The following is a 24,039-nucleotide window of genomic DNA, read 5'->3' as shown; positions in this document are numbered from 1 at the left end:
GTACATACCAATGGTAACTAAGGACAGATGGGTGAATGGGTGATTTTCATGCATGGCAGCGGCAGATGCACTGACAATGACAGGTGTGGACAGGTATGTCATGTCCTGCCTAGCAGCTGGCAAAGTTCTTTAATGAAGATAAGATAAATCTCCATTCAGAAAGCCTAAAATCGGGGTGTGGGGTTCATGTGTTATGGAAGATAGACTGTAGATTCTACACCACCCACTTGATTCCAAGACCCTTGAGGGCATGAATTGTCTCATTTTTCTCTGCATCCCTAGTGTGTGCCCAGCACAGCACTGGATACATAGGAGATGTTCAATAAGTGTTTTGATGAATGAATGGAAGTATTTGGGAAATATTAGTATGGCGCATAATGGGAAAAACAAGATTTCCAGCTGTATCAGCTTATTTTCACACTGCTGTAAAGATACTACCCAAGACTGGGTAATTTGTAAACCAAAGAGGTTTAATTGACTCACAGTTCTGCATGGCTGTGGAGGCCTCAGGAAACTTACAATCATGGCAGAAGAGGAAGTAGAGTAGACATGTCTTACGTGGCAGCAGGCAAGAGAACATGTGAAAGAAGTGAACGGGGAAGAGCCTCTTATGAGACCATCAGATCTCATGAGAAGTCACTGGCTATCAAGAGAACAGCATGGGGGAAACTGCCCCCATGATCCAATTGCCTCCCAGCAGGACCCACCCTCAGCACATGGAGGATCATGGGGATTACAATTCAAGATGAGATTTTGGTGGGGACACAGAGCCAAAACATATCACCAGCCAATTAGATCAGAGTTGAAATCCTGCCATCACTCAATAAAACCATGTGCCTTTCTTAGATTACCTAACCTCCTAAACCTCAGCATGGCTCTAGGATTCAAGAAAACAGATACAGGTCATGTGGTCTCCGGGGGGGCGGGGTGTCTCTTAGAAAGAATTACAATCCCCACGCAACAGTTAGTGGTCACGTGAGGCCGTAAAAATCTGCTGGTAGCACAGTGGGAATAAAATCTGTTTCTGTTAAAAATTCTATCAGCTGCTAGTGGACCCAGAGTGCCAGAGCAGCTGATCTGAATCATAAAACCTCCCGAAGGGTGAGTCTGACAGTGCAGGGACCTTATCACAGGACCCACAGGTTCTCCCCAGAATCCCTAACTAAATGCTTCCAGTTTTCTGGGAATCCAAGGTTGTAGCTGCTGGGATCAGGGACTTCAAAAGTCTAGAGAATCGGCTCTTGGGATGGAGCAGGACCAAGACCCCCTTGAGGTCACTAGTTTCCCTCTGTCTCGGGGCCACCTCTAGGCAGTTGCTTCGCAGAGAATAAAAATCCTATGCCTCTCCATAGCCTACAGGCTCCTGGAGCTGGCCCTGGCCCCTCTCATGTCTCCCACCCTCTTCCTTGCTCACCACATTCAGCTGCCCTCACCTCTTGCCTGGTTCTCTAGAGGAACCACTTCCATCTCAAGGCCTTTGTCCTCACCCCTAGGTATTTATTTGCATGACTTGTCCCTGCACTTAAATGCCACTTCCCCAGAGAGGCCTTCCCAACTACAGCTAGTGCTCTACTTACGACCACGATTGGTTCCGACAGACCAGTCGTAACACGATTTGGTCATAAGTTGAGTAGGCTATATGCACGCGGAGATGGTAGTGCTGCCGGAAGCTGGTCCACACTGTCGTACGCCCAGCTGGGCAACGTTTGTGCTGCCAGACACGGAGTGGTCGTGGCTAGCGATTGTGGTCGTAAAGTCGAATGGTCGTAAGTTGCATAGGTCGTAGGTCGATCAATACCTGTACCAGATCTGAAATATCACCCTTACATCCCTCCCCCGACACACCTTACTTTGACTTGGCTTTATTTTTCTCTGTAATATTTTCATTGTGTTGTAGCCATATTTATTTGTCTCGCTTGAAATCAAGGGCTTTTTCTTTTGCCTGCCACATAGGAGAGTCTCAAATATTGTAATAAATGAATTTGTGAATGAATGAACATGCGACGATTAATGTCGATGTTGCCCAAACCCTCCCTTATGGGAGCTGTATAACCTTCTCTCTCATGTGAAGGGTATTGTGTTTTTAAAAACCCTGAGGTTGTCAATAGAGCATCTTAATCATCTCAGAAAAGTGGACCCAGACATATTTTGGAACAGAGCATATGATGGTGAACCATCAAATCCCACCGATGTTAAGAATTAATGAGCTTTCTGTTCTCCTGTGAAGTTAATGTATAAATTCTGCTGCTCTGTACCTTTCAGATTTAGAACTGAAGACGAAAATAATTGTGAAGGTGAAAGATGGCATTGGAAACTATTTTTAGAACCCTCCAACAAATGAGATGTTTTTTTTAAAGGCACTTAGTCTAGCCTTATTTGATTTTGTGACCTCTCTTAACTGTTCCTCAAATTATGGCTTGGGAATAATGATCACCACAATTTTTCTAGTTGTTATTAGAATTAACAAACAGCTCCTAATAAGAAGGGAATGGAGAGGTAGTAGCTCAGTCCAGTGAAGAAATGAAAGAAATCTGTAAGTCACATTATTGGGAATAATCCCTTTGCACTTACTGTTATCTCCTGGAATTACCACTCCCCACAAGGTCAATGATAGCCAGGTTGTGGGGATGTGCCCACAAGTAAAACAGTACAATGATTTGCTGAAGAGCTTTGTTGGCGTGATTCCACATATTGTGATAAGGATCCTTCATCAGCTGCCCTGAGAAATAAGTTTTCAGGCACTGAGTAGAGACAGAAAACATCCATCAGCAGCTGGTGAGACCCGGGAGGTAGGCTCCAAGGTGATGAGTAGGGTAAAAGCAGAGAATTGCAGCTGAAGGCAGTGGCAGGATGGAAAGCTGGGGAATGAGCTGTAGAGGCAACAAGGATGATAGTGCAAGAGCCAAGTTAGCGGAAACAGAACTAAGAGTACGGGGGAGGAAATGACCTTTACAGAGGAGACACTTGAAATCAGTGGCCTCGTTCTTTTCCTTTCTCCAACAGAAAAAAATCAAACTAATGTCTATTAATGTTCTGTTTTTTCACCCATTTTTTATTTTTCTCCAAGCAAGATTTAGACAAATCACTAAGTGGAAACACCATGAAGTTTTTATAAGACCAAGGATGTTCATTGCAGTGTTGTTCTTTGGTTGTTTTGCCTTTAGGTTTGTTGTTGTTGTTGTTTGTTTTTTTGAGACAGAATCTTGCTCTGTGGCCCAGGCTGGAGTTCAGTGGTGCAATCTCAGCTCACTGCAAACTCCGCCTCCCAGGTTCAAGCAATTCTCCCGCCTCAGCCTCCCGAGTAGCTGGGACTACAGTCACCCACCACCATGCCCAGCTAATTTTTGTATTTTTAGTAGAGATAGGGTTTCACCATGTTGGCCAGGCTGGTCTCAAACTCCCGACCTCAAGTGATCTGCCCACCTCGGCCTCCCAAAATGCTGGATTACAGGTGTGAGTCGCCATACCCAGCCTGTAGTGTTGTTTATAATAATAAAAAAAGAAAAAGGGTAATAATCTCGAAGTACCAATAGATTATGTGCAGTAGATGTATCATTCATAGGTTAAACAGTATGCAAACATATTTTGGAAAAAATTTAACAACATGAGAAATATCATTAAATAAAAAAGTAAGTTATCAGCCATTTTATAGCACATTTCTTCCAATTTGTTAAACTACATTTACATGTGTATGAAAAAGATAGTAAGAATACATTTCAAAATGTCAACAGCAATTATATCTGGGTGGGAGGATTATAGGTGATTTTTATTTTTTCCTTTGTGGCATTCTAACTTTTCCAAAGTTACTGCAATAAAATTTATTGTTTGAGTAATGGGGAGATCATTAAATTTTTTTGAAATAATCAATCATCCTGTCACCTAGGGATTCAATCTATTTGAAATAAACACCTTTTTAAAAAATGAGAGCAAAGTTCTTTCCACTGTAGCTACTGCTCTTGGTTTCTATAGAAAAAGAACATTTTGATTTTAGAGGGATGCATGAAGCCATGCAATCTTGCTCAAGTCATTAAATATTTTTCAAACAAATTGACAACCCCTGTGTGTTAGAAAAGACAAATAAGAGGTCCAAATTTATGCTCTGCCTCTTACTACTCTTGAAACCTGAGGCAAGTCAGTTCTCTCAGTCGCTTCCCCTATCTGTGAGATGGAGAACATGGTCATTCTTCTGTTTAGCTAACAAGATTATTATTAGGACTGGGCACAGCGGCTCATGCCTATAATCCCAGCACTTTGGGAGGCCAAAGTCGGTGGGTTACTTGAGGTCCAGAGTTCAAGACCAGCCTGAGCAACATGGCAAAACCATGCCTCTACAAAAAAACCACAAAAATTAGCCAGGTGTGATAGCATGTGCCTGTGGTCCCAAGTACTTGGGAGGCTGAAGTGGGAGGATCACTTGAGTCTGGGAAGCAGAGGTTGCAGTGAGCCAAGATCGTGCCACTGCACTTCCAGCAGCCTGGACTACAGAGTGAGACCCTGTCTCAAAAAAAAAAAAAAAAAGAAAAAAAAGATTGTTATTAGGTCTGAAAAAACCCACATTGCATGAAAAGTAAGGTAAAGCAACTCTCACAGAAATACATTCAAGATTCTTCTTTTGACATAAAGTAGAGTATCTTTTAATAGAAGGCCAGAGAGGAGGCTGGTTCAGAAAGATAAATCCCCGCAAGGAGCGAATTGCCAGAGATGAGCAGTGAGTCACCCATAAGCAGCTGAGGCAAAAGGCAGAGAAGGCAGGAAACATTATCAGATGGGAGCCCACAGAGGTCTGTGGTACGGATGCAAGTTCAGCCTTTTCCAAAACAGTGTGGGCTTTACAGCTAAATGTTTTCAATACTCTGCCATCTGGCAATATGAGTTCCAAGCCAGCCTGGTTCCCAATGAATCCCCCTTCCATGAGAGCTTTTTAGCCATCTCACCACAGAGAATGGGAGAATTGGATTTCATTTCTACTCAGCAAACACTCTGACAGTCAGGCTAGGCAAACTGGCCAAGCTGCCAGCACCTGACTAGCACTGTCAAATTTCCCTTTTTCATTCTTTTCTCATCTCCCCTTAATCTATACTATCTGCTCTCCCCTTACTCACTTGTAAAACATTGTCTAGTAGTCATTTACCTTCTAGTAAGAATTTGAACCCCTAAGTCTTTTCTCCCAGTAACGTTTTAAGCTCATTTATTAAGGTTTTGTGAAATGATGTTAGGAAAACTGAAGAAATTGTGAATGGGGTGGAGGGGGAGGAGGGAGGTCAGGTGGAGTTAGAGGATATGTTACTCTTTCTCTCAGGGCTGAGGCACCTACTCTCTCCCATTGTAAGGTCTGTTCTTAAAACGATGTCAGTGGAGACTGCTTTGTGAAATACAATACTATATTGGAATAGTCATGGAAATGAATACTTTGCAGTACTGCGAGCTTTCTTTAAAACTCCAAAGATCAAAATAAAATGCAAACTCTTCTTGCCTGGAGCCCCACAAGATCTGGCCCCTGCCCATCTCCACTGGGTCATCTTTACCACCCCCATTTCCTCTATTCCAGCCACACAGGGTTTCTTCCTGAGCAAACTAGGATCACTTCTGCCTGGAAAACTTTGCACTTACTGTTATCTCCTGGAACACAACCTCACTTCATTCATGGGGGCCTCATGGGAGTAGAGTTATGTCACAAAATTCAAGACATCTAGTAAAATTTGAATTTCAGATAAATGAGTAATTTTTTAGCACATCTATGTCCCAAATATTGCATGGGACATATTGATACTAAAAAAAAAAAAAAAAAAAAAAATTTGTCGTGGCCAACAAACATATGACAAATGCTCAACATCACTAATTATCAGGGAAATACAAATCAAAACCACAATGTGATACCACCTTACAAGAATGGCCATAATAAAAAAAAATCAAAAAAATAATAGATGTTGGCAAGGATGTGGTGTAAAGGGAACACTTTTATACTGCTGGTGGGAATGTAAACTAGTACAACCACTATGGAAAACTGTGGAGATTCCTTAAAGAACCAAAAGTAGAACTACCATTTGGTCCAGCATTCCCACTACTGGGTATCTACCCAGAGGGAAGTCATCTTATGAAAAAGAAACTTGCACATGCATGCTTATAGCAGCACAATTCACAATTGCAAAAATATGGAACCAGCCCAAATGCCCATCAATCAACTAGTGGATAAAGAAAATGTAGTATATAGGGGCTGGGCACAGTGGCTCAATCCATAATCCAGCATTTTGGAAGGCCAAGGCAGGTGGATCACTTGGTTCAGGAGTTGGAAACCAGGCTGGCCAACATGGTGGAACCCCATCTCTAATAAAAATACAAAAATTAGCTGGGCACAGTGGTCTGTGCCTGTAATCCCAGCTACTCAGGAGGCTGAGGCAGGAGAATGGCTTGAACCCGGGAGGCAGAGGTTGCCGTGAGCCAAGATGGCGCCACTGTGCATACTTTAACCTGGGCAACAAAGCAAGACTCCATCTCAAAAAAAAAAAAAAAAAAATATATATATATATATATATATAGAAAGAAAAGAAAATGTGGAAAAAATATACCACGGAATCTTATCCAGCAATAAAAAGAATGAAATAATGTCATTCATAACAATCTGGATCGAATTGGAGACCATTATTCTAAGTGAAGTAACTCAGGAATGGAAAACCAAACATTATGTGTTCTCACTCATAAGTGGGAGCTAAGCTACCAGGATGCAAAGGCAGAAGGATGATACAATGGTCTTTGGGGACCCTGGGGGAAGGGTGGGAGGGGATGAGTGATAAAATACTACACATTCTGTACAGTGTACACTGCTTGGGTAATGGGTGCACCAGAATCTCAGAAATCACCACTAAAGAACTTATCCACATAACCAAACACCTCCTGTTCCCCAAAAACCTATTGAAATAAAAAAAAAAAGCAAGAAAACACCGTTTATCATCAATCTAAAACGCAGATTTACCTAGGGGTCCTATAATTGCATTTGCTAACTCAGGTAGCCATACGTAAGAATCCTTTTCCACCCCCTCCCCCCCCGCCGCCGCAGCTCCATCACTCTCTCATCCTGCTTTACTATTTTTCAAAACACAACCACCTGAAATTATTTGGTTGTTGTTAGCCTCACCTACTAGACTGAGAGAAAGTTCCATGCAGACAGAAGTTTTATCTTTTTCCTGGCTATCTCTTTGACACCTGGAACATGGTAAATACAATTTTATATGAATGAATGCATGAATGAGCTTTATATATACATTTGCTTTTCTTGCATCTTTTGCTCGAAAGAAAAAGCAAATCACTTCCCATATGAGCTTTTGTTCAAGGTTTTCTGCTCTTCATCTCCTTAGCTTCCACGGTCTGCTTCATCAGGCACTGGATACCTTGCTAATGACTTCTACCTGCTTTTCTGGCAATGCCTGTCCTGCTGGGACCCTAAATTCCCCGACCACCTCCAACACTCCCCACCCCAGCACCGGTTTTACCTCTCCTCCCCATCTTCTCTGTTGCCTGGAATTACACACTGAACACTACTTTTGCTTAAGATTTTCAATGTAAGGGCTTGCAGAAGATAACTGTCCATTCTCCGTGCAATAAATTTATCAGATTATTTAGACGCAAATACATTTATCGGATTATTTCCTGGGAGTAGGTTTTGGTTTGGAGGAAGAGGAGAGGAGGAAAGCTCCCTAGCCCAGTGATTGCATTAAAACAGCTTCGGACAGAAAGAAAGGGTTCAGACAAATGAAATTAGGGATGAACTTCCACTTTATCTACACTGGCACCTTCTGTCTGCACCAACCCGCTTCAGCCCTGGCCTCATTAAGCATTATCTGCAGCCTTGTTTCTATCCTTTCCCTTCACCATTGGCCCTCAAGAGAATGCTCCTGATCACGGCTTCAAACCTCTATTAGCAGCGGTTGGTTAGCACAGTACAAAGGCATCTTTGCAAGGGACGTTAGATTAGCATCTCTTTACTACTCTGAAAACCCAGGTGCAGAGAGAACCAGTGACCCAAGCTCAGCCCCAGGTTCCAGCTTGGGACTCAGGGTTCCTTCCCAGCAGTCTCCCAGACACTAACTGGAACACTAAATAAATCCCAAGTGATAAAGCATTGCAGTGGCTGAAAAATGAAGCTTGCATTCCTGTAACCCACTAAATTGTTCGTCTAGAACCTCCTGATTGATTTTGGTTTTCTTTGTGTGCAGCTTTGAATCCCTGTCTCATATTTGGGTCAGAGCAATAGGAGGGCCACATGACTTGCTTTAAAATTAGCCTCAAAACTCATTGTATAACAGCTCTCGTTTTCACTAAATGGAATGATTTCTTGAGAGGACAAGCGCAGCATTTGTAATAAGTCTACATAGTTGAGTCACCATGGAGAAAAATCCTCTAGAGTCACTGAAACATCAATGTTTCTACCTGTAAAATGGGGTGTAGATTTTGTTTGAAAGAAAAGAAATAAAGAATAACAAAATAAAAGTAACCACCTCATCCAGACCCTCTGCCTCCAACACACACACACACACACACACACACACACACACACACACACACACAGAGTCTTTGGGCTGGTCAGCAGATAGAGAACAATCTCTTCTAGTCCCCAAAAGCCTGGACAGAAATAGACAAGGAAAGAAACCTTTCTGACTCATACTATTACCAGAGTCTAGACTTTGTGTTCTGATAGTTTAACGAGCTCAGAGAACATGTTTTAAGTCTTAAGAAAACAAACTTATTTCTGAATATAAGTTTCTCCTGGGAGAAAAAACTAACAAAAAATCATTCTGATCGCTGTCCTTCTCCAGAGACCATTTCCCAAGATTTCTGATTTATTTGGCAATATCTGCAAATAAACCCGAATGACCCAGAGGTGAAACAGCTGCAAAGAACTGTATGTGACTAAGGATGGCTAAAATGTTTCTTTATAGCAAGGAAAATTTTCCCTTGGTCTCCTGAGTTAGAAAAATTGTTGATTATAATTTATGTATCACTTTTGAGGGGTGGTACAGAGCCGAGGGTTGAGGGGGCGAGTGAGTGCTAAAAGATTTGAACCACCCTTTAAGGAGGAGGCCAAAGAACACAGAACTATCAACCCGGAACTACCAAGAATAGGGCTTGTCTATAACAGCTGCATATGTGACCAGGAAGCCAGGCTTCCACTTGTGTTTCAAGTAGGTCTTGCTATCAGACAGATCTAGGTTCAGATCCCAGCGCAGCCACTCACTAGCCATGTGGCCTCGGGCAAGCTGCTTGCCCCGTTTGAACCTCAATTTCCTCATCTGTAAATTGGGGTAAATAATCGTGCCAATCTTAGGAGGCTGTTATGAGATTCAAATAGAACAATGCTTGTTAAAGGGCTTGGCAGAGGGCCTGGCACGTCATCAGGCCCAGTAAATGCTGATGGTTATTAGTCATTATCATCCGCCCTGGTTTCCTGTAGCTGCAGTAACTAATTGCCACAAAATTGGTGCTTAAAACGACAGACTTCTATGATCTCACAGTGCCAGAGGCCAGAAATCCAACATCAAGCTCTTGGCAGGATCTGTTCGCTCTGAAGGCTATGAATGCCTTCTTGCCTCCTCTAGCTTCTGATGATGTCATAACTTGGCTGTCACTCTTGGCCTGTGCCTGCGTCACTCCACTGTCTGCCCCTACCCTTCTCCTCTTGTCTGTCTCTTATAAAAGCACTTGTCATTGAAGTCAGGGCCCACGCAGATAATCCAGCATGAGCTTATCTCAAGATTCCCAATTTAACACATCTGCAAAGGCTCTTTTTCCAAAAAAGGTTGTATTTATAAGTTCCAGGGATTCGAATGTGAACATTCTAATGGAAGACACCATTCAACCCACTACAGTAATATTTGTATGGTGATTTAGCAAGGAGTGCAGCATTGGCCTTAAAGGACTGGGGTAGAGGGGTCCTGGGCCCACACTTTAGAAGGTCCTCTGTCACTTCACATCCACCATTGGCTCAGTGCAACTTGTAACCCTGAACAGCACTCATGACTAACATATTTAGATGCCTGGGGACCTCTTCATCTTTTGCCCTGTGTTCTCCAAACAAAAGGTGACGACATTCAAAGCTGTGAAGGTTAGTAGGTTGTTACTTCTGCTGACATCAGACACAGATACTGCCTTGGGGAGCGAGGAGGGTTGGGGTAATGGGAGCTCCTTGGTAAGAGGAAAGACAATTAGCTCTCCAAAATCTTCCTCTTAGCCTGAATGCAAGAGTCTTGTTTCCCTTCATGTTCCAATGTAAGATTCTGAAATTACTCATGAATTAACACAATATTCATAACAGCTTATGTTAGTCTTAAAGGTGTATATATGTAGTTTGCACATGTAAGCATGAAACATGGTAGCACAAAACTAGGTAGAGATTTTTAAGATATTATAAGAAATCTTGAAAATCGTTATATAAATGATAGCAATTTATGGGATGAAATTAAACTATTTTGTGATAGTCCCTGTGATAATGGCAATATACCATATGCAATCCAATTATAATGATTGACATAAAATTCATGATTCATTTCCAAATTGAGGGGTTGCTTTAAGAATTTTAATGACAATTGCAATTGCTACTGCCTCTGCAGAGCAGTTTCTCTAAATGGAAATTTGAAAAACTGGAAAGAAAAACTAAGATTCAAGAAAGGTAATCTAATTAGATATTACTGTCAATAGAACACAAATTATGTGAAAATATTGAGTATAACAACATAATTGTAATTTTCCTGAAATGAAAGCAAGAAACATTAATTTTATGGATAAATTTATAATGCATGAATTGTATATGTCTTTATTATTCATTCAAACATGTCAGCCCATTAACAGAACACCTACAGGTGTGTAATAATGAAGTCCAGCTATTTTCTTCTTGTTTTTGCCAACTTTCAGTCATATAAAAACCATAAATTTCACTTCCCCCACATTTTTTTTTTTTTTGCTATGAAAGTATATTTGCCAAGGTACAAGCATGGAAGGAAGTTTATTTAAATATTAGACATTTGCTGGGTGCAGTGGCTAATACCTGTAATATCTCAGCATTTTGGGAGGCTGAGGTGAGAGGATTGTTTGAACCCAGGAGGTCGAGGCTGGAGTGAGCCATGATCTCACCACTGCACTCCAGCCTAGGCTACAGAGCAAGACCCTGTCTCAAAAGAAACAAAATTAGACGTTTGATGTGTAGGCCTCCATTCATACTCTTGCCCTCTGTGACTCTGCAACGTTAGGGTTAGTCTGACCCTATGATTCAAGGTCTCCATCTGTAACATATAGACACATCTGCACTTAATGAGCATTTTCTTGACTTAGAATCTTTCTTTGTTCTTTGGCTGCATGAGACCTTCCTTACCTATGTAAAAAGCGGGTTAACATGTCTAGTCTCTCAAGGTTATCAGAGGAAGATTTTTCTGCAACATCCAGCGCATAGGAATTTACACTTTATTTACTTTATAGAACATCTGTCCTGAACTAGATTTACTTTATAGAACACATGTTCTGAACTAGATGCATTTAACAGCCGTGGGCCATTAGTGTTTGAACCTTGGAAGAAATTTTAGAGGTCTGCCCTCACTTGCAAAAGTGCAGTGCTCTTGTTTATCACCTAGGTCCTAAATGTATGAATGAATAGGCTCATCAGGCCAGATGCACAGAAGCAACCAGCCACAGTCTCTCCTAGATGTCCATTTTGCTTTCTTCTCCTTTAGAATATTCTTTATTTTTTGAGACGGAGTCTTGCTCTCTTGCCAGGCTGAAGTGCAGTGGCATGATCTCGGCTCACTGCAAACTCCAACCCCCTAGTTAAAGCGATTCTCCTGCCTCAGCCTCCCAAATAGCTGGGACTACAGGCACGCACCACCACGCCCAGCTAATTTTTGTACCTTTAGTAGAGATGGGGTTTCACCATGTTGACCAGAATAGTTTCAATCTCCTGACCTTGTGATCCACCTGCCTTGGCCTCCCAAAGTGCTAGGATTACAGGTGTGAGCCACTGCGCCTGGCCCTTTAGAATATTCTTATTCTTAAACCACTTACACTCATTCCTACAGAATCAGTTGCCTTTGTTTCTAACCATGCATGTCTTGTACTAAAACTCTAATCCTGCTGGTGAGAAAGTTTAGTACCTCTCAGAGCTCGGGGGCCCCATTTGTCATGTCTGCCTCCCAAGGTTTACATGAGTAAGCCTCTGCCTCACAGGCTATGTAAGATGCAGTGTGCATGGTGGAGGCTTGCCCACACGGGAACTCTGCAGGTACTCACTGTGGGGGTGCTGACATGCAGCTCTGTGCTCCCAGCTAGGACTGGAGATAAGGTGCCATCCACTTTCCTAGCCTAGCCTCACTCCTGATCCTCCCTGAGGGGACATTCTTTCCTAATTCATCCAGCCAGAGAAGCACCTTTTCTAATTCTCGTAAAGGCACTTGTAAAAACTGGAGGTGGCCCTGCTTGCATCCAAGTCTCTCCATCATCCTCGTTTCCTCCCTCTTCTACGAATCAGGGGTCAGGAGGACAGACCGTGAACCTAAATGAAGTGAAAAACCATGTAAGATAATAGGTTCTGAGCTGTTTGTATTGCAAGCAAGCATATCGCCTGCCCAGGTGGACTGCCTTTTGAAACTTGTGCTTGCATAACAAATGGAAAACAACCAGAGTGCGACCCCTGAACCAATTAGACTTGAGCTCTTCTGACCTGGAGCCCCGACCAAGTTACAGACCAGTATGCAAATCAGCTGTATGCTCTTGGTGGTTCCCTGCCAGTCCTCCAGCTCCAGCAAAAGACCCCTTACAAAGTTCCCATGGTTTTTGTGTACTTGCAGCCTCAAAGACTCTCTAGGCTTGCAGGCTCCCCCTTTTGGGGTGTTGTACCCCCTCGCCTATTCTTTCAGTCTACACCAGTGGTTCCCAACTGGGGTGATTTTTGTCCCCAGGGACATTTGACAAGGCCTGGAGACTTTTTTTTGTTGTCACGTCCTGGGAAAGGGGTGCTACTGCATCAGATGCGTGGAGTCCAGGGATGCTGTTAACCTATCTACAATGCATGGGACACACCCATAAAACAAAAAATTATGTGGTTCACAGTGTCAATGGGACCAGGACTGAGAAATCCTCATTGCACCCCCCCGCCTGGATCCATTTACTTGTATAGTGATTCTTACTATTTTCTTGACCCTTGGACTAATACTTCACCACCCTTTGTCCCGAGCCTAATTCTCACCTAGATGTAGATGTCACGTTCCTTTTTGTTCCACATCTTGAAGCCACTAAGCAAAGGCAAGGCTGCCCTCACCTCACCAGTTTCCTATACATTCTTCAAACACTGGAGCTCTGCAATTATTTCAGGCCATTCTGTGGCTCTTCCTACCACCTCCACACCTGAAAGTCAAGCAAGGCCTGTAGGATCAATCTGGTTAATGCTGATACATTCTTGGTTTTTAAATAGTGTGATTTTAGCCAGGCATGGTGGCTCACGCCTATAATCCCAACACTTTGGGAGGCTGAGGTGGGCAGATCACCTGAGGTCAAGAGTTTGAGACCTGCCTAACCAACATGGAGAAACTCTGTCTCTATTAAAAATACACCCAAAATTAGCGTGGTGGCACGTGCCTGTAATCCCAGCTACTCAGGAGGCTGAGGCAGGAGAATTGCTTGGACCGGGCAGGTGGAGGTTGCGGTGAGCCAAGATCATGCCATTGCAGCCTGGATGACAAGCAAAACTCCATCTCAAAAAAAAAAGTGTGATTTTAGACTTTTAGTTCTATTGGTGAAGGTACAGTATATAATAGAAACTCCAACAATTTCATACTAAACCTTTGCCCTTTGCTCTGGCTCTTAAAGGATTCACGTGTTTCCAGCTTTTAACTAGTGTTGTCCAACTTTTGCTTCTGTTGTAATTTATCTCATTTCTTGGGGTTTTTCCTTTTCTTACATCAACCTTCTCTACCTCTTTGTGCTGCTCACCTCACATACTATTAAGCCTAATTTGAATTTGTTGTTTTAGTCTTTAGTTTCTCCACACTGTCTATACTTCTTTAAACAATAGATTTCATCTGCATGGTAGGCAGAATACCAGGAGTCCAAGATGTCCATGTCCTAATCCTAGAACTTGTAGATATGCTACCTCATATGGCAAAGGGGACTTTGCAGGTGTGATGAGTTGGGGGGATTATCCTGAATTACCTGGGTGAGCTCAATCTAATGCATGAGCCCTTAAAAGGAGAGAACCAGGCCAGGTACAGTGGCTCGCACCTGTAATCCCAGCACTTTGGGAGGCTGAGACGGGCAGATCACCTGAGGTCAGGGGTTCGAGACCAGCCTGGCCAACATGGTGAAACCCCATCTCTACTGAAAATACAAAAATTAGCCAGGCATGGTGGCTCATGCCTGTAATTCCAGCTACTCAGGAGCCTGAGGCAGGAGAATTGCTTGAACCTGGGAGGCAGAGGTTGCAGTGAACCAAGATCATGCCATTGCACATTGCACTCTAGCCTGGGCAACAAAAGCAAAACTCCATCTCAAAAAAAAAAAAGAGAGAGAGAGAGAACTGTTCCCAGCTGTGGTCAGAGAGGTAGCTGTGACCATGGAAGCTTTGTCGGAGATGCAATGTTGAGGGCTTTGAAGATGGGGAGAAGGAGCCATGAGCCAAAGAACGTGGACAGCCTCTAGAAACTGGATAAGGGAAGAGAATGGATTCTTCCCTACAGCCTCCAGAAAAGAATACAGCCTTGCTGCCAGCTTGGTTTGACACCAGTGAGACCATGTTGGACTTCAGACCTCCAGAACTGTACAATGATAAATTTGTCGTAGTTTTTTTAAGCCACCCAGTTTGTGGTCACTTATTAGAGCAGCAATAGAAAACCAATGCATTCTCACAGCTTTAATCCTCCGTTAAGGTATTTTTCCTCCCAAAACTATTCTTGACTTCTAAAAGACTTTTAATTTTTTTTTTTTTTTGAGATGGAGTTTCACTCTGCTGCCCAACAGGAGTGCATGTATCCTCTGTCTCCCATTACCAAAGATTTATTCAGACATCCCTTCTTCATCTTCTAGGAGCTGTGAAGCTGCAGAATTTTGGTTTGTTGGGATGCATCGTGGTGCTCACCTACAGATGTTGTTTTGCAGGTAAGAACAGGAGACTCTGGTCAGGCGCAGTGGCTCACGCATGTAATCCCACCACTTTAGGAGGCCAAGGCATGCAGATCACCAGAGGTCAGGAGTTCAAGACCAGCCTGGCCAATCTACTAAAAATACAAAATTTAGCCAGGTATTGTGGTATGCACCTGTAATCCCATCTAGTCTGGAGGCTGAGACAAGAGAATCATTTGAACCCTGGAGGCGAAGGTTGCAGTGAGCTGAAATCGCACAACTGCACTCCAGCCTGGGCCACAGAGCAAGACTCTTGTCTCAAAAAAAAAAAAAAAAAAAAAAAAAAGAACAGGAGACGCTAGAGAAGCCACCAGGCCTGTCAAGGTTGCATGGTTCTCAGATGGCAGACTGGCACCACACCCCATGCCCTGACTCACAAACTGGTCCTATTTGCATTTCCTTCCCCTTAACAAAAGTAGAACTATCTCACTGGTTTAAGCAGAACGTATTTGGCTTTTTTTCTCATAAGGAGTCTTAGAAAACACACTGATAGTTGACACTGTCTATATCAAGTTTTCGTGGCAAAAATGTCCATGGAATGTAGTTCAGGGAGCTTCAGAAAATTTTTAAAAAGCTTCTGTGGTCAAATAAGCTTGGAAAATGCAGCATGTTTATTCTTGCCTTGGAATGTCATCACATACAAAAGCTTAAAAACTCAGAAGTCTATAGTAAAGAAGTTCTACATCAGAGTTTTCCCATTTCATAGAACACCCATTAACAGGAGGCAAGAAATGCTAGTACAGAAGTGGCTTCGTGTCTTTTCTTTGTCGCTTTCACTTGTTGTGTGGCTGGTTTAGCACTGTAGGTGGCTCTGGCCTAAGTACGTGATGTGACCCTTTGGGAGTCAAGCCGGTGAATGCATCCCAGAGTCTGCTGGTTACCACCCATTCTTCCTTCTTCATCATCAGAACCCCATTTTATATGGGTCAGTGAGTGCTGAGGCTGCCTTTAAGTGAGGTGTGGCCACGTGACATGGTTCTTACCAATGAGATGGGAACAGAAATCTATAGAGGGGCTTTCAGAAAAGCTTACACAGGCATTTCTTCTTCGTCATTCATTTTCCTGCCTAGAGTGCAGAGGCAATACATGGAGATACAACAGCCATCTTGTGACCGTGAGAACAAGGGTCGTTTACCAAGGATGACATAAGAGAAAGTTAGTAAGAACCTTGACCCCTGATGAGGTAAAGTCATTTCACCTGCGTAGGACAGTTTCTAGTCTTCTTGTGAATGTGAGAAGAACAAACTTTTATTTGCTGAAGCTCTTATAGGTAAGTTTCTGCTCCACGCAGCCAAACATTTTTCTAACAAAAATAATGTTTTAATGTTTATTCCTGAGTATCACATAATTTTGCTCTGTAGATGTTGTCTTGGCTTTCTTTATTAATGGCAATTACTGGCCAGGTGTGGTGGCTCACGCCTGTAATCCCAGCACTTTGGGAGACTGAGGCGGGTGGATCATTTGAGGTCAGGAGTTCAAGACCAGCCTGGCCAACGTGGTGAAGCCCTGTCTCTACTAAAAATACAAAAAATAATTAGCCAGGTGTGGTGGTGCATGCCTGTAATCCTAGCTACTTCAGGGGCTGAGGTAGGAGAATCACTTGAACCTGGAAGGTGGAAGTTGCAGTGAGCCAATATGGCACCATTACACTCCAGCCTGGGCAACAAGAATGAAACTCTGTCTCAAAAAAAAAGAAAGAAAGACAGGCAGACAGACAGACAATTACTGTGTAGGGTCTGAAGTTTACAAAGCAGGCCAGCAACAGCATCAAGTCACCCAAGTCAGTGGTTCTCAATGTGACGCCCAGACTAGCAGCCTCAGCACCACCTGGGAATGTATTAGAAATGCACATCCTCAGACCTCACCCTAGATCTGCCGAACCTGAGACTCCAGGGGTGGGGCCCAGTGACTTGTGTTTTAGCAAACCCTTCTGGTGCTCCTTATATACTAACATTTTAGAACCACTGAACTTAGTTACACATTCAACCTCAATGAATTTGTAAACACAAGCAAGGTAAAACACTTTGAATGAAATAGTTGAGCTTGAACAGCAAGACTCATGCCCACTGCTAACAACAGAGCACAAGCTTTGCGAGACAAGGTGTCTGGCTTTGCCTTGGCAATTCAAACTGAGAAAGAAGTACTATAAAGGTACAGTGACAGAAATGGAAGCCGCCACCACTTAGAGAGTGTGGTTAATCATGGTTCATGTCAAGGTACCAAGAGTCCAGTGTTGCAATTCTCTCCTTCCCTCTCCTCTCCCCTCCCCTCCCCTACGCTTCCTTCCTCTCCTCTCCTCTCTTTTCGCTGGAGTCTAACTCTGTCGCCCAGGCTGAAGTGCAGTGGTGTGATCCCAGCTCACTGCAACCTTTGCCACCTGGACTCAAGCAATTCTCCTGCTTCAGCCTCCTGAATAGCTGGGATTACAGGTGTACGCTACCACACCTGGCTAATTTTTTTATTTTTAGTAGAGACAGGGTTTCACCATGTTGCCCAGACAGGAGTCTCGAACTTCTGACCTCAAGTGATCTGCCTGCCTCGGCCTCCCAAAGTGCTGGGATTATAGGAGTGAGCCACTGCACCCGGCCAGTACTGCAGTTTTCATAGGAAGCTTTCACTTCACCTTTTCATAATAACATACTGTTTCCTTGCCTTCAACTTGGTTCACAGGGCAAGTAGACTATATAGATAGGATTTCTACAGGTCTCAGCAATTTGAGAATTTGCAAATGTGCATGAGTAAAGGCAGGGTAAGGGTTGATTAGAAATGCTCAGTGTGGCTGGAAAGGTTATGAGCATGCTTCACTCTCTCAACTTGAGATCTCCGAACTCACTCTACTCCATCCCAAGGTATCTGCTTTCTCCCTTCTATTAAGCAACCAACCATTACTGAGCACTCTCGATTTTCCAAAGAAGGTGCTCATATATTTTTGGTGAATCCATGAAGCCAGTATTTGTAGCAGACGTCTGCTGTAATCCCAGAAGCAGAAGGGACCTGATTTTCCTTTCCCCACTGTCCCCACACTGTGGAAGCTTCAGGGCACGAGGCGGCTGAGAGTTGCTCAAAAGCCGTGGTGCTGAGGGTTTAGCTCTGGCCACAATATCTGGTGGCCAGCGCAGTTGATGTCAACACCAGTTTCCCAATTGGCCAGTCCTGAGGCTTCGCCCTGCATGACTTTCTCTGCTCCCTGAGTTCCCTTAGGTTCTGCTAAGCCTGATTCTATAGCCTTCCTAGACTTCTATTGTGTGAATTGTCCAAAACTGATCCAATAAATTCCTCTTTTGCCTAAGCAAGCCAGAGGCATTTTGTGTTTGCCTTCAACTTAGAAGTCAGAGTAACACAATGTTATTGCCACCTTTTTTAAGTGAAGAAACGGACGCCTGGAGGTTAAGGAACTTGCCAGATGTGCAGCACCCAGCCTCCAAGATGGCCCCCAGTGATCCTTACCTCTTAGGTATTTATGTCTTTGCGTAGTCTCCCCCCATGTTGAATTAGAGTTCAGCAGAGATGATATGTGACTTCTGAATCGAAGAGCATAAAGGACATTGCGGCATCTGCCTTGCTCTCTTGGATTGCTTACTCTGGGCAAAGCCAGCACCATGCTGTGAGAATGTATTTACCATGTCTTTCATTTTTTATTCTTATGCCCCTCCCAGGACTAGCCAGTTTTTAGAAATAGCAAACAACCATGAGGATGCTTTACAAATGTAAAACAATCAATCCAGAACCCACACACCGCCACCTACTTCTTGGGCTCTCACACTCCAGGCCACCGTCCACCTGCCCTAATCACCCCAGGAGTAGGAACTAGATGACTTGGGATAGTTGGTATGCCCCAGAGCATGCTGCAGTGATTCAAACTATTCAGTCCTAAGCCCGATCACCCACCCTCACTCGTTCCTTCCCACAGAAACCACAATCAAAGTTTGTGCCCCTGTTTTCACTCTGCTCCCTCTCTGCCTCCTGACTGACCTTGGCATTTCCCCATGTGGCCCCATGGTGTGACACACCCCTTCCTCTTGAGATCTGTGAGCATAACAATCTTTTTATTAGTAGTCACTCCTGATCCGATGGCCTTGCCACACCTAGATAATAACAAAACCTATATTTTATTTTATTTTTTTGTTTTGTTTTTAATATCTAATTGATTGTATATTGTATAATATAATAGGAATGTACTTTTTTCTTTTTTATTTCTTTTTTATTTTTATTTTTTAATTATACTTCAAGTTCTGGGGTACATGGGCAGAGCGTGCAGGTTTGTTACATAGGTATACACATGCCACGGTGGTTTGCTGCATCCATTCCCCATCATCTACATTACATATTTCTCCTAATGTTATCCCTCCCCAATCCCCCCAACCCCCTGCTATTCCTCCCCTGCCCCCTCCACCCCCTGACAGGCCCCAGCGTGTGATGTTCCCCTCCCTGTGTCCATGTGTTCTCATTGTTCAACACTGACTTATGAGTGAGAACATGCAGTAAAACATATATTTTAAAACAGGGGACACTCAAGTACCATGTGGTAAAGCCCATATGGAGAGGAACTGAGGCCTCCCACCACAGTCAGCCCCCACTGGCCAGCCAATCAAGTGAGCCTCCTTGGAATCAGATCCACCAGCCCCAGCTGAACCTTCAGATTGTGGCAGCCCCAGCCCACACCCATCTGCGATCTCATGAGAGGAGAGAATCTAAGCCAGGCTGCCCATTCGAGCTGATGCGAAATTTGCAACCTACAGAAACTGAGAGACAATACATGCTTATTGTTATTTTAAGCCACTAAATTTTGAAGTAATTTGTTCCTCAGTACTGGATTCTAAGTAGAGGAACTGATTCCTCCACTAACCCCATTTGGGGCTTTCCTGTGGCCTCTCCAGTGTGCTAGCCTGAGAAATAGCAAGATACTTTGGGCTTCTGACTCAAACGGTAAGAAAAAATTGTAATTTCACAAAACAAGGATTCAACAGGTAGAGAGCATCCAGGGTTGATTAACAAAGCAGCCCAGTAATCTCACTCAGGCCCCAGGTGATTCTCTTCATTTCTCGGCTCAGCCAGGCTCACTCAGCCTGTCAGCTGATCGTTCTCTTTTTCGAAAGATGGCAGCATCATTCCAAGCATCTCATACCGACAGGGCAGTGTGAGTTTTCCCAGAAGCCTCTTAACTGACTTACTCCCCACTAGCCAGAATTGCAGTATACGGCCATACCTAAGACAAACACTGGTAAGTAGACTGGCAGAAGGAATGCAGTGATTGGCTTAGACTGATTACCCATGGGAGCACAGTGATTGGCTTAGACCAATTATCAGTGGAGCTGAGCGATTGGTTTTCCTTTGGGGCTGAAGCTTGGAAGTTCTTCACTTTATCACGTAGGGCTGGGGACACCCTTCAGCAAAATCCAGGTTCTGGCAACAAGGAAAATCTATGCACAAGGGTTGGGGTAATGAATGATTTAGGTAATTTATCTTCTATATAAGCCATCAAAGGGCCAGCTGTACTAGCAAGAAGGGCAATAGAGGCCCAGAGAAGGTGTCCAGAAAGCTGAAGAAAGAGTCGGGGAAGGTAGGTAAGTGTCAGTTGGAGGGCCTTGGGTTTTACACAGAACGAATAACCTGAATGAGTTACCCGTTAAACCACTGTTCCCTCACTCCATTCTCCCTCCTGAGGATGGATTATGCACCTGCTCGCACATCTGACAGTTGCTTCATATCACCAGTTTGGGTCAGGGTGACATGACCCAGCTGCCTCCAGAAGCCTCCCAGCCAATGGACCCAGAGCGGGCTGTGGGCAAATCAGTCAGCTGGTGGCTGCTGATTGGAATTCATCCACATTCTCAAGGTGGAGGACAGCGGGAGATGTATGCAGCCTCCTCCCCTATGGAGGGGGTGCTATTTGTTTAAATGGTGGTTGGTGATACCAAAAACACTTGGCCTCCTTTATCTGGATATAGAATAATCCAGCACAAATAGATCAGTAGTAATAATACAGCAGCAACAGTAGCCCAACTCTTTTATTTTGTAGACGTAGGAAATCAAGTTCATATTGAAGTGATTCGGCCAGGGTCACAAAGTCCAAACTGGAGCTAAGACTGAGTCTTAAGTCTCCTTGCTTTGATTCTCTTTCTCCTTATACTTGTAGGAAGAGTTTCTATGTTAAATGTATGCCACATCTATAACATCATTTTTCTGCAACACAGAACTGCTTTAGGTAAGTGTTCTAACAGTTCCTCATGTTCATTTTACATGTACACATTATGTTTAATATGGAGACTTTTGTTTTTAATGTTGTATAATTAGACTTGCAATTCCACCCTTAAAACTTTTTATCTGTGGTTTATCAAAACAGGCCAAGATTCCAGCTAATAATATTTTCAACCAATTTTGTCATTCTCCAATAAATTACATAGAAAATTGTCAAAAGTAATTCCTTTCCAGTGACAGCAGAAATCAGGGACTCCAAGTCTCCCGTTCGAGTTCACTAGACTCATTACTTAAAAGGGAATAGAATAAGCTCCCTGAGATGATCTTTCTGAAGTAACTCGTTTCTGTCTGCCAGCTGACTTGCAGAACTGATTGTGTAATTGACACAGGTCCACATGACTCGGTGCGGTGGGAATAGTCCAGCAGTTTTGAATTCTTAGATGATTTTCGTTTTTTTTTTTTTTCCTTGGATTGTTCGAAGAGATCAAAAGGAAGCTCTATCGCTGTGTGATAAGTGTTTCTCTGTCGCTGTTTTTCATAGCTTTCCCTTCCAAGATCCATTATAACTTTGGAAATGTAGTGAAATGTGTCTTATCGAACTCTATTAAAGACTAAATCTGGTAAGGGTTAGTCTAGGGGTGTGTGTGTATGCACACACAAGCATGCGTGCCTGCATGTATGCTAGGAGTGGGTAGAGTGGAGAAAGGAGATAAATTTAGGGGCTGCAATTGTAGCACTTGGGACAAAACAAGGATGTTTTGCACACATCTACAGTAAACATGATCTTCATTATTTGTAGTTAGTCACATTATTGTTATACCCAGAAAAATCATTTTAAAAGCTTTTGAAGGTTAAATGATTCACAGCAGATAATCAGAATCCAAGTTGGCAGTCTGTTCAGTAACCATCGTTACTTTTCCCACTAATTTTCAGGTTGCCAACTTGCTATCAGGAAAACATTCTTAGTCAAGCAAATGATTTAAGATTTATTTGTCCTCACCCACTTTCGCACACAAGTGAATAAGGTAATGTGGGCTGGAAACAAGATTAGAAACAAACTCTGATTAAACCATTCATTCACCAAATGTACATTAAACACTTGCTATGTGACAGGTTTTGTAGTATGAGAAAAGAAACAGTAAACAGGAGCCTGGGTGCAGCTGCTCACGCCTATAATCCCAGCACTTTGGGAGGCTGAGGTGGGCAGATTACCTGAGGTCAGGAGTTCAAGACCAGCCTGACCAACATGGTGAAAGCCTATCGCTACTAAAAATACAAAAAATAGCCAGGTGTGGTGGCACATGTATGTAATCTCAGCTACTTGGAAGGCTGAGGCAGGATAATTGCTTGAACCCGGGAGATGGAGGTTGCAGTGAGCCAAAATCGTGCCACTGCACTCCAGCCTGGGCAACAGAGCAAGACTCCCTCTCAACAACAACAAGAAAAAGAAACAGTAAACAGGAAAAGAAAAAGGGTTTCCATTCAGTCGAACCCTGTGGTGGAGGCCTGGACAGCATGCATAAGCACAGACTGGCAAGGCACCAGTCCTGATATGAGCAAGGAGATAATCCAGGAAGGCCTTCAGGAGGAGGTGATGTTGGAATTAAATGTGGAAGGACAGGTGAGGGTAGACAGACATGGAGGTAAAAGGAACAGGAGAAAGAAAGGCTTGAAAGTTTGAGGAGGGAGTGTGCATGTTAAGGACCTCACAGTTAACATGGTGGCAGGGGTCGGGGGATGTCAGCGGGGAGTAAGGGAGTGAGAAGGGTGGAGGCAGAGTGTGGGGGGCTCATGCGGGGCTGGGTTGGCTTTGCCAGGAGATCAGACTAAATCCTAATAGCTGTGAGAGAAACTGTAGGAATCATTCCAAGCTAATTGGATTTATTTGGGTTTACTAGAGGAGAGAGGAGGCTATTTGTGTGTGTTTGTTTAATCTTGTTTGGACAAGCCTTAAGCTTAGTAAAGGACTATACAAGGTCCTTCATGTTGAAAGAGCCAATATATATGTCCTCCATTAATGCAACATTCTCATTATTCATGGAGTGCATTCAGATAAATATATTCTCCACAAATATTTCCTTCCTCTGTAACATCTAGGCAGATGTGGGCAAGAGCAGATAAAAGAGATGGCAAACTTGGCTGGCTTTCTTTATATCCCTCAAGGCCTCACCACTGATATGTCTTTGAGTATTTCACACTGGCTTCCTCCAACTCTTTTCATCAAGGTCTTACAACCATTGTGTCAACATGTGGCCTTATAAACTGTACACAAGGACGCTTTTTGGGACAATGTGATCATGGTAGAGAAACCTTTCCCCTTGCCTCCCTTTCCCTCCCCAGTTGCGCTTCTGCCTGAAGTCATCTGTGTTTCAGAGATTAAAACTGTGTTCTTTAGGTTTTAGCCACCAGTTTTTATTTGCATGAGCCATACCGAAGAAACTGAGAAATTCCTTTTGACTACTTGGAACTTTGAAAACAATCAACAGTCAGATTCTCAGTCAGATTCAGATTTCTTTCAAAACCTGCTTTAGGCCGGGCGCGGTGGCTCACGCCTGTAATCCCAGCACTTTGGGAGGCCGAGGCGGGTGGATCACGAGGTCAAGAGATCGAGACCATCCTGGTCAACATGGTGAAACCCCGTCTCTACTAAAAATGCAAAAAATTAGCTGGGCATGGTGGCGCGTGCCTGTA

The 24,039-nt window shown here is 43.5% G+C and overlaps 1 long non-coding RNA gene across 2 annotated transcripts in view; it reads left to right on the top strand.

The window, feature by feature from the left end:
* The first annotated feature begins 14,493 nt into the window (after positions 1-14,493).
* Positions 14,494-24,039, top strand: part of LOC116565842 — a 25,158-nt gene continuing 15,612 nt past the window's right edge. The window contains exons 1-4 of one of the 2 annotated variants that reach the window (XR_004275616.1): positions 14,494-15,126; positions 16,221-16,420; positions 20,202-20,371; positions 21,287-21,355. This is a non-coding gene — a long non-coding RNA (uncharacterized LOC116565842). Of the gene's footprint in view, positions 15,127-16,220; positions 16,421-20,201; positions 21,356-24,039 lie in introns of both variants that reach the window. The other variant, XR_004275615.1, reaches the window with a different exon arrangement.

This window comes from Sapajus apella, unplaced genomic scaffold, assembly GCF_009761245.1.
Source record: "Sapajus apella isolate SASKATOON/1434 unplaced genomic scaffold, GSC_monkey_1.0 scaffold41, whole genome shotgun sequence".
In the NCBI taxonomy this organism is placed as follows: Eukaryota; Metazoa; Chordata; class Mammalia; order Primates; family Cebidae; genus Sapajus; species Sapajus apella.
Note: the sequence above shows the minus strand (reverse complement) of the source record. Positions and strands in the feature narration are given on the sequence as shown.